Here is an 11,860-nt window from a genome sequence, read left to right as displayed (position 1 = left end):
AACGGTTAAAACATGTTTGATCTAACTCAGATCAAAGTCCACAAGCAAAGAACTATGGGTCAAAAATAGATTATACGTAAAAAACACGTGGACACAAGCGGCTGAGCAATTGTGGAAAGCGTGCGCGCGCCAAACATGTTTGATACGGCTGGTCAAACGAACAAAAGTGCGCCCATCAAACACGAAAACAAAAGAAATGTTTTAAGTTGTTTGATCGAATGTTTGATGGCCTTCAAGTTTTATCAGACACGACCGAAGACGATCAAACAGGACCAAACAATGTGGCCAAACGGTAACATGAAGTTTGGTCAACAAACAATGTTTGATGTTGTTTGATCGCCAAACATTTCCCGTTTGTCCACGCCCTTATGCAACTTATCGGGATGCCTGCTAGACTCAAGTCTTAAATAGAATGACAAACAAATAGATTAACTGCGGACAGTTAGCTGCTACGGTTATCCTTGGAAACTGAGTTATCTCTGTTTAATCCGTGGTGAAGGCGAGTGAAGTTTTCAATTCGAAGTAGAATGTTCGTCACTGCTCGAGGGAGCTGTTGTTACTTCAGTTTTAGGCTCGATCTTTCGAAACATTTTTTTAAGATGATTGCACGAGATTTGAAGACAATTAAAAATAAAGGAAATTCAGAAATGATGGAATAGCTTGGGGCCGCAGCGTTTTTGGTTTTGGTTTTTGTCTTTGTCAGAATGCACCATGAAAATCTCAAAACTAATCCCAAAACTACAAATACCTCATTTTCAACGTCGTTTTTTAAAGCAATATGAATCGAAGCCCGCGACGCTAAAATTAATCCCCTCGAAAATAAACATTTTCACAAAAGAGAGAGAGGGCCTTTTTAAATGAGTCAATTGCTTTAGTTTCCAGGGATTTGAAAGAATTTATCATACATATCTTATAATAGTTAACCATATTCTCTCTAAAATGAATTAATGTCCACGGACATTAAAAATACAAAAGAATCCTTAATTGCATGGAGGTTATCAGTCTGCCATCCAAGTCTGTTTCAGATCAATAGCACAATTCGGGACAGACAAATCAAAGTTAATCATGTCTTTTCCCTCATGCTATCCTTTGGCCTGCGAATTTCTCAAGCCAAACCCTAACCTCTTGAGTATTGTATGACATGGGTCCAGGTCCTCCTTGATAAACGATTTGAGATTCTCGGATGATATACAGTCTTTCAGGGCTTGCACCATACGCCAAGTTTGCTGCATCGAGCATGCTGTCTACTCTCACTGTACAAGGTGGATTGTGGGATAACAAAAAACGAGCGGCCGCACATCTTTCTTCTTGTGTACGGTGCTTGGGGATGTTGTAATTGTTCTGCATGAAAGCAAAGAGATGAAGTCGTTGACAGGCAAATAACCAGAAAACAAGTCTCTCTAATACACGAGAGGTTTTCCTGATGGTGGAAGGGAAAAAAATATAGAAGGGAAAAGACTAAAAACTGCATTCATTCCTAATTTGAAATATTTCTAGAACATTCAATCGCTTTAGATTCTTTGAAACACCAAAAACTGACTTGATGTAAAGCAAATGCAAAATCGCCAGTGCTCTATACATGAAGATCACGGTTATAATAAGCAAAAAACGTGCCATAGAAATAAAATAAAATGGCGCAAGTCGTAGAGAATTCATGCCTTTTAAAACAACAAACGATTTTGCAACAAGTATCAATTTTGACCTACATGTTAAGAGATCTTCAGGAGGATTTTCGTTATCCAGAAATTTATTTCAGTAAAGCAAGGTTACGAAAAGAACTTACGCAAAAGGCTTGTAAAACAAGTGAAGGAAAAATAATAATAAAGATTGCATGAAAGGAAGTCTTCGTATCCGGTTAGGAGCACGCACATCCTTATGGAAGGCCAAAGTTCCCTTAATTTTGAGAGATAAACCAAGAACGTTCGGTAGACAATACACTAAAGACGAGATTTCTTTAACGAAAGTGAGATAATCTTATGATTCCTTATCCCGTTTTCCCATTTGTGACCAACAGAATAGAAAATGTGAATAAGGTTTGATTACGGATGACTGCCTGAAAAGGTGAAGCAAACTGGAGATTTCAATTTTAAGCCTTATTTACGTAACGTTATATTTGCTATGAGTAGAAAGGTGTGTTTAATAAATTCTGTCAGTTTTTTTACTGGAGAAGGCTGCTTTCACGATGGTCTTTGCAGCCATAAAAAAATCAATGGTTTGAAGCAAATCACGTAACATCCAATCTCCACATACCAGAACACGTATTTTCGGGGGAAAGGGGTTTCTTAGTATTTATTCAGTATGTTTTCTCTGAATGGAAAGATATGTTTGTAATGTGAGTCAATTTTTTCTAGAGGACTGCAAATAAAACGGAGAGCCTTGAACTAACCTCGTACATCTAAATCCTCAAATCTTTTCACTTATAAACTCATAAAACTCCGAAAGAACTGGCTCTTTAGATTGTACTTGTCAGCATCATAAAGAAAACTTAGCACTTTTTGAATTAGATTAGTCCGCGTCAATTCGTTTGTGATGGTATCTCGTCGAAGGTTATTTAACATTCAAAACATTTCCACTAAGAAATGTTAATCCGCACTTGCTAATACTCTTGTAGATCCGACAGGCAACTAACTATGGGCTGACAAGAGAACGAAAAAAATAAAAAAAAAGGGCTTTTAAAATGGACCAAACCATGCAATCTGGTTCTACTGTAGCTTACTGTGCTTTCCATTTGTGGATCATTTTTCAGAGAAAAAAAATTTGACTACCTGTTTTGGAATCATGTCCGGCGAATCATGTGGGTGGCTGTCAGTGCTTTCCGGGAAATTTTAAAAAGTGCGATAAAAATTATAGTACCAGTAAGTAACGAGGACCTAACCTTGAGTGCCCAGCCGTCGGATGGATGTGCTTCTTCAATGTATACGATCACGAAGTCTGCAATATTGGAAAAATCATGAACAATTTCACCGAAGTCACGTAACTTCGCCATAAACGGCTGTCAGGTCGAGCTACCGAAGTTCACCACCAGTGGACGGCCTCGCTTCGAGCAATCTAGCAGACGAACGCACGTCTTCCCATCCAAGGAAACCAGGGGGGAATTGTAGGCCTTGGTGCCAACTTTGGTTTTCTTATTAATGTCCAGGTCAATACACCTCCACAGACCAGTTAGCATTTGTCGGCTGAACATAGATTCCCAGTAATCGTCCTGGGACATTTTGAGCCCGAACACGGTGTCTATGAAATTAGAAACGAGACGTTTGAAAAACGGAAACACCCTTAGAAGAGTCCCAAGAAAAAAGACAAAAACAAGAAGATAGTAGATCGCCAAAGAGCGCACTTTTTGGATGACAAACGTCATCCCTGCGTGCCTACTCGACGCAAAGTATGCTCGAGAAAACTGAATTTGTGAGTAAGTCGAGAGCTTCTCTTATACAACATTTGTTTGTACTGATATCATTCAACTCAGGAAAAGGTCAACAGGTTTCACTAATTCGGCAGGATGCAACAACAGAATCATTGACCAGGGTGTGCGTATTGCCATTACAAACACTGTTCCTTTTCTCGAAATCTGCGTCTCTTTTTCTTGAAAAAAAAAAAAAAAGAGAATTTTGGAGTCCTAACACGGCAAGTTACATAGTTGTGTCATGTTGTGGTCCGTCGCTGATAAATTTGAGGATAACGACGTAAAACTGAAATCTTACTGATAAATCATATGAATAGTTCCGGTGACGTTTGTAATCCTTCAAAACCCTTTTCCAACCGAGTTGAAACCATCCGTCCTGTGTCGAAGTGAAGAGTGACAGCTGTTTGGGCCAATTTGGTGGACACGACTTTTGCTCTATTTTTGTGTTGGATCTAACTATAGCCGCGTTGAAAGCTCGGTTGACGATTTGCGTGCGAAGACAGGGAGCGTGAGCGGCTGAAATTGATCACAGTGCGAGCAAGGTCATGACCAATTTTGTATTTACCTGTCTCTCAAGCCTTATTATATAAGCGACAGCCAAATTGTGTTTTGATTGTAATCAGAATTCAAGGAAAGTCTTAAAGAAGCTGCGAAGACCTTTCAATGACTTGTAAACGATAGTGTAAAGTGCTGATTTTCTCAGATCAGTGAGGTTTTAGATTCTGATCTCCGTAACCGCTGGGCGCAAGATGGGTCGAACGGCAATTTGTAGGTTAGACGGTGAAGGCGGGAAGCGAGCTGAGTTTCCTTTCACTTGAGAAATGCCGCTGTTATCTGTAGGGATTAAGGATGTAGGCATGAGTTAGCTTATATTTTGGGCGCTATCAGCGGAAGGTTTATCATGATTATGTGTAAAACAACTGCTGCACGAGATGGCACAGAATTCTCGAGAACTGAAGGGTTTTAAGACGAAAAGGACTTCTGGCGCTCTTTGAAGTTCGGGTGCGCACATATGGTCACGAGTACATTTGAAAATCAAAAAAATAAATAAATATCGAAATATAAGAAAAATTCAAAACTTACCAATGTGAATGTCGGCACTTTTTACAATAGAAACAAGGAAGATTTTCGTTTCTTCCGATTCTTTGTCAAGTAATTTGGCATTAACGTTCTGTACCGAGGAATGATACAACAACAAAAACTTGCAGGTTCGATTCGGAAACCGCAAAAAATTGTTTTCGTTTGCATGGCAGACTCTTTATTGCACATGGCAGGAAAAAAAAATTTCCTCACGAAACGGTGCTAGTCGCAAAAGAGCAGATTCGAAAAAGAGTACAGGCGCCTACACGAAAAGACTGATTGTTAAGAGTGTTTTCTGATTCACATGAGTATATCGCAGTAAGTCGCAAATACAGGAAAGCAAAAATTAAGAATTGTCGAATTGTTCAGTTGAAAAGAAAGTGCAACAATTTGAAGGAACAGTTGCATGATAGCGTTTTCGCATTCTTCTGGAGGAGTATATGTCATCTTCGAAGTGTCTTAAATTGAATGCGTTGTAGAGATAGTTCTTCCAAATGCCCAGTCTGGCCGGTCAGTTCTGTCAAATGGAATGTGTCCTTAGCCTTGCAATGTTGAGTTGAAAAGCTGCTGCAAATGTCTGAAATTCGACCATCAAACAGTCTATTCTCGAAAGAAATTTGCAAGAAATGACCACACTTCAGAAATCGTAGTAAGCCGGTGACATGAATTCATGCCGGCCATTCAGATTGTACGGTTTTTTCACGGATACCTTAACGAAGAGGTGAAGAAATTGAGAGGAAATTGTCGTAACATTGCGGCATGTTAAGGAGCAGTACCCACGGCTCATATAGCATCGAAGTAGTTCCGTGTGTCTTTAGTACGTGTCAGTTCACATCACAATATATTTTCCGTCGCAAACTGCAATGCAGTTCAAACGGAAACGTCACTCGTTAGCAAGCGCCGCTCGAATATCTTAATTCTTTGGGTGGAAACGCAAAATTGAAAATTCTCCTCTCAACTGAATTAGGCTAGCAGTGAGCAAGGAAGTAAGAAGCCAGCGAAAACACGCGACAATATAATCCCGGACGTCAGAATGAGAGCATTATCGCAAACAATGCATCTTTTCAACAAAGTCATTCATTCGCGTGTCCAGCGCCCACATTGTTGTGGATTCGGATATAACAAAGGAGAGCGATGAAATCGCTTGTTTTGCTAGGGTTGGGCTTCACTTTGTCCGGCTCTTGGACGCCCTGAATACAGAAAAATCGAATCACTTTCTTTCTCGCCACGTCCAAGTCATTCAATCATACTACCCCGAAATTCTGTATCACTTTGGTTACTTTTGTAAGGTTACATTTCGTTCCCTTTAGCCCTTTTTGCGGTGAAAAGTACTGACACTTTTATCGTAGGTCGAGGGGATAGTATCCCCTGGTTTACTTTTAATAGATATTGAATTGATGTATTTGAATTCCTTCAAAGCAAAACTTCCGGCAAACTGTGATACAATCGGACTTAATGCTGCTTGATGCTAAAAATTGGTCGCAATTGTGCTAGTGGGCAGTGGTTTCTATCCACCCAAACCCTTCTAAGCTACTCTTTTGAAAATTTTCATTTAGTTATCAGTGCTGTGAACAGACGAAAGTATGTCCCTATAACATAATACCAAATGATGAGTAGTTCTTCTGTTTTTATGCCATGCAAAGTGTTTCTGAAACTGTAGGAAGGTTGAACGTGAGCCAAAATAGGATCTCAAACAAACCCAACCCGCTTCACAAACTGCAATAACAGTCATAAGTCGTTGGAATACGTATCCACCCCCTTTCCTCCGTGCAATATTGGGTAGCGCGATGCACCCAAACATTGTAAATTTTTACAAAAATTTCGTTTTATCAACGGAATTGATAAAATACTACTTGCACACCGACGCCGCACCACAGTTTCTTTAGAAACTACCCCCTTCATTCATTTATTGTAACTGTTCAGTGCGTTTTAGTTTCTAAACAACATTGAAAGGTGGGACAGGGAGGGATGCTCGATTAATTTCGTCAGTTTACCAACAATGTGTCACTGACTGTGGGTTTGCTACTGCTCTGCATACTCGTGCGTAAGCTTTTCCTGCATCTGCCTTCTTTGTTTTACGTCTCGGAAGTGAAAGTATGAAAAGTTAATCGATTTCCTCGCGTTTAGTTCATTTTGAGACTTACCGGAAACTGTCTTGCATTTGCATGGCATATGGTTTCAGTAAAATATAATTACAAGCATTGTGTCTAATTATTTTTCCGCAGGCCTTATTTTATGCCATTTAAAGAGATAGCGGTCCTTTTGACAACTGCTGAAATTTCACTTTTCCCTAAGAAAAGTTGAAATGCTTTCAGATGAAGAGACGATAATGGTCAAGTTAGAACATCACTTGTTATTGGTAAAACTCTAATGGAATCGCGGTAGTTCTTTTATGTATAAGTGGATGGAATTATCTTGAAAGTACTCTTTTCTTTTTTTCGGTTTTATGATAAAATACTAAGTGGATGATGAGGCAGTGCAGTTGCTCAAAAAGTTCAAAGAAGCCTGCGCAATTTTTTGAAGACAAATTAGCTCACTTTATCAGATGTAAAATTGTACACTTCCGAATTATGCATCATGTAACTGATCTCATCTGTGAACAATTCTTGGGGCTAACACGCTTTCCCGCATTTGTTTCTCGCATAAAAACTGCCGGGCCTAGTAAAATGGTGTTGTAAACATTATAAACTAAGGATCTTTGCGCTATTGGAGTGGGATCTGTTAGACCTGTTAGCCTGTGTTCCATGCCCTTCCACCGAATTTGCCTTTTACAATAGTACATGCTGATAAGAATCGTCATAGGTGACTGTTTTGGTTAATCTTTGATGACCGGCATACACTTTATGCTACTATTTTCCTTGCAGTTTCTTTCTGAACACTGACGGCTCCACTCTATTTCCAGTAACATAAAAGGTGATTGAAAGGAGTTCCGGTCTGTTTGATAAGTATCTTTTGAGATGTCGGAATAAAGCTAGAAAGGCAGGTTTTCTGGTCTATTTAAAAAGTATGTGGTGCGCAATGTGAATCAGTGTAGGGCCTGGTAGCCAGTTGGCAGGAAGGCCTGTTTTAAAGGCCTCGATAGTTATGCTAATGTATGCTTCATGAGGGAACGTTATGGGGTTGACGTCTTGTTTCTTTTTCAAGATATATTTTGTTTCTTTTGTTAATTATTATCTCAAATAAAATGTTACGTTTTCACGTTTGTGTTCTGTGCCCCACATGATTCCAGAGTGTCCATTCTACAGTTCACAGAAGAACGGCAATTAAACTACAGGGCCCGGTTGTTCGAAAGCTGATTAGCTTAATCCAGGATTAGCGTAAACTTTTGTTTCATGTTTTCAACGCTCTGGTGAAAGTTTCCTTTGCTTATTTTTGTTTTTCAAGATTGACTTCTTCTAATGTAAAGTTTTACCGAATATCAGCCTTTGAACAGCATTTGGGAGTAGAGAATAAAACTCCTTTGTTAATTTTTAACCTGAGATTAACGTTAACCGGCTTTTGAACAACTGGCCCCAGTTATGAATCAACTACTCCAGCTGGCAACCACTGCCGGCTTCCGAGTCGTTAAAAAAGCGCAGAAGGCCGGAAAACAAAGGAAAAAAATTAAGAAAGATTGATACTGAAACATCGGGTGAAACGTTTTTCAGCTACAGAAAACGTTGGTTAGATGATTTGCTCAATTCCTTTAAATGTCTGAAAAATTCTTTGCCGCGAGAAACTGATTGAGACCGAAACATGGCACAAAAAATCATGGGATAATGATTTTGTTATTTTACCATAATCGCTGGTACGGCTAGATTCTCAAAGCTTCTATTTTTTCATGTATTCCAGGCTGGATTTGTAATTAAAGCTTTCATTTTCAGTTTTATTTGTTAATCCCATTTTGAGGTTTAAACTTTGTTTTGTACATTTGTCTGCTTTCATACTTACTCATACAGTTACTTCACGTTTTATACGACCGTCACGCTCACATAGCATGTATTACATACAATACGCTCTCTGAAGAGAGGAATATACAAAAGATCGGAAGTTTAAATTATTCTGTTACAAGTCTTGTCAATTTACATTGTTCCGTCATCTTCAAAAAGATGTTTGACGTTTGTCTATAAGAAGTTCATTGATAGATTTCCAAACACTCTGAATTATTGATTAACTTTACAGCCAAATCTTCTTTTAATTTGTTCTCTTGGCTCTTTTTCGAATAGTTCTTATGTAAATACGACCACCACCCGTTATCGTATTGATATATCTTTGCAACGATGTTGAAAAACAATACCCTCTAGAGTGTATGAAATTCTAAGCTTTACTTACTGAGGAAAGGTAAGAGAAAACTGATCCAAGTATAATCCAGGCAAGAACTTTAACTAACAATTTTCCTGGAGCGTTGTAAAGGAAATGTTTTAGATTGTCGTATTGTATGATTTCTTAGAAGGAAAATCGATTTGAATTTGACGTATGACTGACATGAAATGATAAGCTTCAGTTATCTAGGGGCGGAAATTTTCAGTTTAGGAGGAATCTTATTCTAGTGGGGACACAAATGAAATACAACTATCTAAAGAAAAAGGTATTGTGCATAAAGAATACGCTATAAAATTCGCAAATAAAGAAAAAAGGAAACAAGGAAAGGATATAAAAACATGTCAAGAGTTAATAAATGGGCACGGCCCATACACTTATCATCTAACAATCTAACGCTTTCGTATGTTGCTTTTTAAACGTTGTAGCTATAACGATAAGCCGGTGTGCATGTGATTGACAAATTCATAATCGGGGCATAGGTAGTGCAATTTAAATAAAGAGCGTCGTACTCAAGTTTAAGAGCCGAAAGCCACTCGAAAATATTAAGTTGTTCATTAGTGGAATATAAGTCAGTTGGGAGTGCTTTGGTCTGTGGTGACTAAAGTTGAAAAAAATCAGTAACATAATTTGAGAAGGTAAACTCTCACTTGATTTCTGCTTTGAATTACGTGTTTGAATAAACAGTTTTAAATCTTTACTCGAGAATGCTACCCCAAAATTTGAAAATTCCGAAGGCATAGTTGGTGTAAATACATCGCATTTCGAGATAGTTTGAGCAAATACTTTTCTTAGGGAGTTGAATAGGTTTCGGAAAGAATGAGGCGAACAATAATGTAAGAGCGAATGTACCAGAACGGTCAAAATTCGATGTCTCGTATTATGATAGAAGAGAAGTTTCTCTCTGTACATGTGTTTAAGATAAGTTGTTGATGTTCTGAATAAAGCTATGATCTTCGAAGTCGTTGTCCACGGTACGAAACTGTTCAGTGGCAGCAGCTCAACAAGTTTTTTTTATTTCGGTCTTGTTTTTAACTGAGAGCCCTTTAAATGAAAATCGTAAATTACTAGCTAGCTTTGAGACTGACAAACCGCCGGAAGCAGCGGCTTCTAATGAATTCTCGGTACTCTACTGAAAGGGAAGCATTTAGTTCTTTTCGCGTCTTCCATTGTAACTTGACGTAAAATGGAAAGATCTATTTAGTATTTGAACTTAAACAACAGACATAGTGTGACGACCCGCTCACCGATATGCGCTTAGCCTCAGTGGGTGTTGTCCATTAAGTTAAAGCTTAACAGCATTAAATTTTACGGGATCTACAGCGTCCACATCCAACATATGCGAGTCGGTGATGACGACCTTAGTCCTACAAACCGTGTTAAAATAATGGAGTGCTTTACGATTACACCCTGGCCGGATTTAACCAGGAAGCCACTGCTATTTACAAATTTTCTTTTTATCATTTGCCAGGAATATTTCTCCATCCGAGAAGTTCGTTTCCATTGAATCCACTTAAATGATTTATTATTAATACTCTCATGAGCTCCAAGAGCAATTTTTGTAATTCGTTTTACATGGGGCTACCCATACGCTTTTTTTAAAAATTCTGTCTGTCCTTAATCCAGCAGCGCCGAGTCCGATTTCATTGAAGAGTAAGTATGACTATATTATTGAGAATTAAATTGAACTACTTTTTAGACAACACCGGCTTATTATGTCTAATTCTCTAAACAACGTAGCTCCTTAGAGTATATTCACTCTGTTAGAGCTGTATTACTTGCAGGCTTGTTCTTCTATTTCCGCGTAGTGCTAAATATTTACCGGCTTGCAGAACCGTCCAGTTTCCTCGATCAATCCTTGGCTCTGGAGTTCTCTGACACTACATGTTAGGCTTTGCAGCTCAGTGAATTTACTTTGAAGGAATCAAAAGACAATTTCATTTAAAGCTGCTTATTAACTTTAGGTTTTATTTTGTATTTTTTCTTGAGATCTAAATTTAACGTACTTGGTCCCTTATCAGTTTTTGGTTTTATGATATCCGTATTTTATTGTGAAACGCTGTGAACTATAGATGAACTGCGCTGTATAAAATGATTATTATGACTTGTGAGTTCACAGTCGATTATTTTTTGCCCCCACAACCTCATCTTTATGATTAATGAATGTGCTCTATTCGTTTACGCCATCAATTAAAGGAAAATGACTAAGAGATAGACTGAACGCTTTTAACACTAGAAACTACATGACTCGTCAATATATAAGACCCTGAGTATTTTGGAAACAAGAATGAGGTTTCTAAGAATTAAACCTCGTTAAAAAAAAATCACCATGCCGGTCTTTTTCACCCTGAACTCTTGGAAAATGCTTGGCTTCAGACGGGCTTGAATCAATTTCTGAGCTTTTTTTACCTACACTGATCGTTTAAATCATTTCTCCAGAAACTTATATTATATATATATATATTTTTTAACAATGTGTTCTTCGTACGGGGAAACCACTTGCAAGCCACTTACGCCGGTTATTGCAGATCCTGCTATTCGAGCAATCCACGGGGAGCATTAATTCATCACGAGATTTTTTGATCGCCCTGATTTCTTAGATTTTAAGCGGATGAGCTGGTCTGCTTCCAGCTGTTGTTTTCCACCTAAAAGAGTGATTACAGGCTATAACGAGGACCCCTGCCCGTAACATGGCGTAAATTAAAACAAAAGAGGGTTCGTATCTACGTCACCTGTTCTTCATGGTCACGACTGGAGCAGCTCATTTCCATTTGATATAAATATGTTAATTATTAATTATTTATAATCTGTGGAGAATTGTACTAAATTAAATAATCATGGTGCGCGCACGGTTCATTTCTTTGCCGTCCTCTTCAAAGACGAACAAAAACGTGAAAAATTAAGGCTTGAACGGCACGGTACTGAGATAGATACCATGCAGTATTGAAATTTATGGTAATACTGAAGCTCATACTGATACTAAATAGTTTTTTTAAATTCTGATTCTCCTTGTCAAAAGTTCCTCAGGTGGCGCCAACAAAACCTGTTTGTTCCCTTCAGACCTGGACAAAAGAGCGAAAA

The 11,860-nt window shown here is 38.4% G+C and overlaps 1 pseudogene; it reads right to left on the bottom strand.

Moving 5' to 3' along the window:
* Positions 1-3,871, bottom strand: part of LOC137993131 (thyroxine 5-deiodinase-like) — a 5,174-nt pseudogene extending 1,303 nt beyond the window's left edge.
* Between the last annotated feature and the right edge of the window lie 7,989 nt (positions 3,872-11,860).

This window comes from Montipora foliosa, chromosome 1 (assembly GCF_036669935.1).
Source record: "Montipora foliosa isolate CH-2021 chromosome 1, ASM3666993v2, whole genome shotgun sequence".
Lineage (NCBI taxonomy): Eukaryota > Metazoa > Cnidaria > Anthozoa > Scleractinia > Acroporidae > Montipora > Montipora foliosa.
This window is presented reverse-complemented; position numbering and strand designations above follow the sequence as displayed.